We start from the raw sequence: 6,800 nt of genomic DNA, 5'->3' as shown, positions 1-6,800 counted from the left end.
GGCAGATGTGTGGTGTCCATTCTGGATGAATTGTGTCAGAGGTGCGTGTAATGTGCGAGATTCTACGCAACTGGATGTCAAGAAAATCAATGCAATGGCCTTGATAACGGCAGTTGCTGCTAGAGGAAGAAACGAGACCATGTCAGCAGTCGCATACCGTATTTCTACAGTTCTCTTTCACAGTGGAGTCAAGCATGAAGATCTGCGAATTCTAAATAAACTTGGAGTATGCATGTCTCCAGATATGATTGTACAATTCCAAAGGAAGATGGGCGAGTGCTGTGAATCAAAAGTAGGTCATTGGAAGAGGGAGATTGAAAAGGCGAAAGTTGCTAGCCTGTTGCTGAATGAAGTTCGAGAAAAGCAGGTTGGCAATCACGAGGACGATGTGATGCGTGTCGACATCGATTTTTCAGAGGAAACCATCAGGAAATATGATTTCTTCGAGCCGGCCGCTTTCCAATTCTGCCTGGAGCACATTAACCGCTTCTCGGATGAACAAGATATAATCACAGACCAGGAGTTAGGAGCAGCAGCAGCAGAAATTGCCAAAATTCAGCTTCCTTACATCAGGTATATTATTTTATAAACTGCAAACGATTTTTTTCGGTAAAATATGTTTTCGGAGGACCAAAAATGGCCTGCCTTAGAATCATTTTTAGCTAATGTGGAAGGCTAAAATTATCTTAATGACTGTTCCATTCACGAACAATTTTGGAACAAATAATTTTCTGTTTTTTCTTGCCGCATTTTAATTCCCCAGGTTCCGCTATTTTTCGGGAACATACATTGGAGCCCATGTAATTTCGAAAAGAATTAAGTTTCCATGGGAAGACCAAACAGACACAATTTTTTTTAGCGCTGCTTTTAGATCTATAGCCTAAAAAACTGTTTTTCAATAAATTTAGGATGAAACCGTCGTTAGGTACCCTGAAAGATTAAATGATTATTTTAGGTTTTAATAACTAAATTTCAGAGACGCACAGAACGGTAGAGAGGTGTTCTTCGTCCCTTTTTATTTTTTTTTCCTCTTAGAATTATCCAAAAAAAAAGGATAATTAATTATCTTCGCAAACAAAATTTGTAATCTTTAAAGAAACAAGTAAAATTTAAATCTCTTTTTTTTTTCATAACTCTAGGTTGGTTGGCGACAATATAGATTTAATGGTCAATGCCAGGATCCAGAGTGTTGAGAGCAGCAACCGCTCTATTCATTGGACCCAGCAGTATGCTGTTCCGAACCGTGTCAATGAGGTGGCATTGGACACAAATAGACCAAGAAAATCCCTTAAAGAATTGCAGTTACTTGATCTGCTTCCAGACCAAGCAAGTTTGGAACGCCTCAAACACAGATGGGCAGTGTTGGTGAGGATTATAAGCAAGTACCTCACAAAGTTCCATCCATTCAGGGATGTGGTCATTCGTCACATTCCACATCTTTATTCCAAGGAAATGAAGACAAAATCACAAACCGTGAGTGTAACTTACATACAATCAATTTAAAAACCTACTGGGAAATATACCCTGTAGTAAACCTGCTAGCAATATAAGTATGGCATACACTATGTATAAGGTTATAAGGGAGGGATCAACTTGTAGATATAATATATATATATATATATATATTTTTTTTCTACTCAATATAGTTTCATATGGACTTTAATACAGGTCTGTTTCGCAGACCAACAAGGAGTTGGGCCACTCATCAGTTAAATTTAACTGATGAGTGGCCCAACTCCTTGTTGGTCTACGAAACAGACCTGTATTAAAGTCCATATGAAACTATATAGAGTAGAAAAACATTGTTATTACCGCTCCATTATTGTTGAGCACTATTCTGGATTTATCAGTGTGGAACTCACCTGAAGTTATATATGCTTCGTGAGAAGCATGAAACTCGGAGTAGCAAATAAATGTTTTTGACCTAGTTCAAGTCTACGTATCTATATATATATATATATATATATAAATAATATATTATAAATATTTTAAGAGGAAAAAAGGACGCTACTACATTTCCCGACAAGCCTGTTTCGTGAATCGCTTCACTCTTCAGGGGTTTAATGAAAGAATATTCATGTGACTATCATGTATATACTAGGAGAATTTGCATAATCGATTACGCGGTAAACTTAAAAAGTTAAAAGTTCAGCTGTTGCGTAGCAACACTTTGTTTCTGTGTCGGCATGAAGATACAAGTTCGTTACGCTTATTTAGTGATGAGAGGTCAGGTTGGCAAATTATCAGGAATTTCTCTCTTAGGCAGAGGCTGCATCTTTTACTGGAGCTGTTGTAGGGAGAGCTAGATGATAAGACGCGCCAGGAAATAGAATAGCCAATGTTGTCGTTCTTGAGTGACCAGATGTGTTTGCTGAGTTTGGTGGAGTTTTTGTGCTTGGCGTGGCGGAATGATGCGATGTGGTTTCTGTGTCTTGTTTTGAAGTCGGTTTCTGTGAGTCCAATGTATGTTTCAGAGGTGCTGTTGTCGTTCCATGTGACGGTGGCTTGGTAAACGACTGAAGATTGAAGGCAGTTATCGTTGAGCGGGCAATTGTTCTTTTGTCGGCAGTTGCATGTTTTGTTGGTACTCGTGCCGTCTTTGTTGTCTTTCGTGTAAGATGAGTAAGACGAGTGTAAGATGCGCTTGTTGTGGTTGTCGATGATCTGTTTGGTGTACAAAAATGTAACCGAGCTCAGCAAGTTTTTTCGGAGTCTAATAGAACAGAACATCATTTATCAGATTAAGTGGAAAAAAGTAAAGCAAGCTAGGTCGTATTCTAATGCCAACAAAAAATGTAATCTTTGCCTATGGGAAAAATATTTCATAATTTGTAAGTTTATAGTGTGGTGTGAAGGTGAAGAGCGCTCAATACTATTACAAGTAGAGCGAAAACAAAGTAAACACACAAGGCAAAGATCCGCTCTTGCTACTCTGCGTTTCACGCCGGTTGGCAATCTTCAGGCAACTGGCAGTTCAAATTTATTACAAGCGCATATAAACATATATGCGCTTGTAATAAATTTGAGCTGCCAGTTGCCTGAAGATCGCCAACCGGCGTGAAACTCAGAGTAGCAACAGCTGATCTTTGCTTTGTGTGTTTACTTTACTTTATACATACATACATACATACATACATATGTATAATTCCATTCAGATATTTTTCGGTTTGGAAAAGAGGTTGAACTAATTAAATGGTGGTCTACTTTTTATCAGTTTTTGATAGGGAATATAGGTTAAAAACTTATAATTAATAAGAAGCGCAATGTTTTGTTAATAATAATAATAATAATAATAATATATAAGACTTTTATAGCGCCAATGCTAGAGTTCAGAGCACTGTACAGCTATGTAAATAGAGAAATAAGATGAAAAAGACTAAAAAAGACTAAAGGATTAAGCAAACAAAACCTAATAACTAATTAAAAACTTGATCAAACAGATAAGTCTTCAGGTTGGATTTAAATGTTGCAAGCGACGGTGCTTGCCGTATGGCGTCTGGAAGCTGGTTCGACAAATATGGAGCTATATAACTAAACGATCTGCCTCCGTAAGTCTTAAGCTTGAAATGAGGAACTTGTAACAGTTTCCTATCAGAAGAATGCAAAGCTCTAGGTGGTTTATATTGTACTAGAAGATCAGATATGTATTGTGGTGCTAAAGCATTCAGGGCCTTATAAGTAAATAGTAATATTTTAAAAATTATACATTGTTTTACAGGTAGCCAGTGAAGCTCTTTAAGGACTGGCGTAATTCGGTCATATTTGCGAGTGCAGGAGACGAGGCGCGCCGCAGCATTTTGTACCCGCTGAACCTTATCTAATAAATATTGTGGCAGCTCAGCCAGCAATGAATTGCAATTGTCCAGCTTGGATGTTACAAAAGCATAAACTGACGTTTCCTGATTTTAGATAGATTGCGTATGTGAAAGAAAGCTACTTTACAAATATTTTGAACTTGATGCTCATGATTCATAACATCATTAAACATTACTCCTATATTTCTAGCTGACTCAGTTGAAACTACCCTAATACCAGCTATTTTGATATCACATATTGGTGGGCGCGGGCGGTGTGTGGCATGTATAACTACAAACTCAGTCTTATCGCGATTGAGTTTAAGCCTACTACATGCCATCCATGCATAGATCTCTTTTGCACAGGCATCCATTTTCAACAGAGCAGCAGATTCTTCAATACAACCTGACTTAAATGACACATAAATTTGGCAGTCATCAGCATACAGATGGAACTGAAGGCCATGTTTGCGAATTATGTCACCAAGGGGGGCCGTATATAAGGTGTAAAGAATTGGACCCAGTACTGATCCTTGCGGCACTCCCCATTGCAGCTCAACAAAGGATGATCTGGTATTTTCCACTTGGATAAACTGTCTGCGATCCTTTAGATAGGATGCAAACAAATGGAGAGCATTTCCCTTGATGCCATATCAAGTGTTTAGTCGACTTAACAAGATGACATGGTCGACCGTGTCAAAAGCGGCTGATAAGTCAAGTAATAAGAGAAGAACACTTTCCTTTTTATCAATTGCATTAAAAATATCTGACTGCACTTTTAAGAGAGCGGTTTCTGTACTATGAGCCACTTTATAGGCAGATTGTAACCTTTCTTGAAGTCGATTAGCATTTAGGTAGTCAGTAAGTTGGCAGGCTACAGCTTTCTCGGTGACCTTAGACAACAGTTTCAAATTAGAGATAGGTCGAAAATGAGAGAACAGTTGATGGTCGAGAGAGTCCTCTTTAAGCTTGGGTCTTACCATTGCATCTTTAAAGTGGCGCAGTACGTTTCCCATTGTTAGTGACAGGTTGACGATTCTTGTAATGACAGGTAACAATGTATCTAGACATTCCCTTAGTAAGATGGAGGGTAACGGATCTAGATCACAGGTCTTAACGCCAGATGAAACTAAATATTTTCTGCCGATTGGCAGCAGAGGAGGTCAGGTAGTGGGTTAATTATAGATTCTGAATCATGAGACAAATTACACCGCATCTTCGATATTTTCTCACGAAAAAAGGCAGCAAATTCATTAACAAGTTGTTCACTCGATGTTGATGTAGGAAAACGGGGTTCTTGTTTCCTTTGAAGTAACTGGTCAATGGTCTTAAAAAGAACGTTCTGATTACCTTTGTTTTCGGCAATAATAGGGGAGTAGTAAATAGATTTTGCATCACTTATCATATCATTGACTATACCACACTGAGTGATGTACAGCTGTTTGTCAGTGCTAAGGTTTGACTTGTGCCATCGTCGCTCTAGCTTCCAGCGTTTTCTCTTCTTGGCATCAATAGAGTCATTATACCAGGGAGCTTAAGGTCTAAAAGTCATTGTACGCTTCTTAATCGGTGCATGCGCATCAAGGACATTCGTCAGCACGAGCTCAAAATTCTCTACAAGAGACGTAAGATCCATATCAGAATAATCTGAAAGGAGAGTTGACGACTTGATATCGGTCTGCAGGGCCTAGATGTCCACTGCCCTAAGTTTCCTGTAGATAATCTTCTTCTGTTCAAAAGTTGGCTTTTTTAGCTTCACTTGTGAGCAAATAGCATAATGATCGAATAGTTTAGGGTTAATTAAACCAGGCATAGTGCGGACATCAGATGTAAAGTTATCACCTGAGCGAGTAATAAGTAAGTCTAGGGTGTTACCGTTCTTGTGGGTAGCTTCACTGACATGTTGTTCAAGATTAAACCCATTTAACATGCGAAGAAACTTCTTTGCGTAAGTTTCTGATGGCTTGTTCACATGAAAATTAAAGTCACCAGTTATCAGAAGCTTGGAAGAAGTAATTGCCAGGCACTCCAGCAGAAAATTAAATTCATCAAAGAAATCATTTTCTTTTAAACTATTCTGTTCAGATGGCGGAGGCCTGTAAACAATAACAAGTCTAAACATGCATTTAGATATTTCACCAGCACGTCCATGTATTCGAAAGACTTGACTTTGGTCTGGTTCTGTTTCCTAATTTGCAGAGATTTTTTAACTAGCAGTCCCACACCTCCACCGTTTGAATCAGCTCTTGGAATATGATGGAAGTCATAGCCTGTAGGACAAATTTCTCTCACATAATATAATATATATTGTAATATATATTGTTCTGTTATACTGCCAGTGATATTAAAGTAAAACTGTCTTGCAAACAAAGACCTATTGTAGCCTCGTTATACGTTTCTATCCGGATCCATATCGAGGCTCTCCAATATGGCGGCGCCCATGGCCACTTGGCTAGAACTCTCGCTACTCTGACTGTAAGTATACTAATTCAATTGCCAAATTTCAATTAAAACAGTTTAGAAGTTGAATGCTTGAGTTCATAATAATTTTTTGCCTATAGTGTGACATTATATGATGAAAAAATATACAATGAAGCAAAATCATTTTCTAATTCATGATTTCATTCGACCATTAAAAATCCTACTAGCCGTTATTATACAATTTCAGGTCTTTTAAAGTATCTTTTCTTTTCAGTAATGATAACTAGTTTTAAAATTAGTTTTTGTTCTGTATTGCTTTGTAATTTTGAAGTGGCAAAATAATTAAATAAATAAAATATTACTGTTTTGAAGTATAGATGTGTACGTTGACAAATTTAGAACGCCTTTTCATATTTTTGGTAAAAGACAACTGTGATGGGTGTGTCAAGTTTCTGAATTGGTGCATTTTTCAGATTGATTTCCATGGCTAGTAAGGAGCAAGATAATCCTTCTGGTTTCAGTATAACGTCTCCTCCAAAGCGACGAAAATTGGTTAAATGCATTATTTGCCAGGTAGATAAAGAG

Source organism: Montipora capricornis, chromosome 2 (genome assembly GCF_036669925.1).
Source record: "Montipora capricornis isolate CH-2021 chromosome 2, ASM3666992v2, whole genome shotgun sequence".
NCBI classification, from domain to species: domain Eukaryota; kingdom Metazoa; phylum Cnidaria; class Anthozoa; order Scleractinia; family Acroporidae; genus Montipora; species Montipora capricornis.
Note: the sequence above shows the minus strand (reverse complement) of the source record.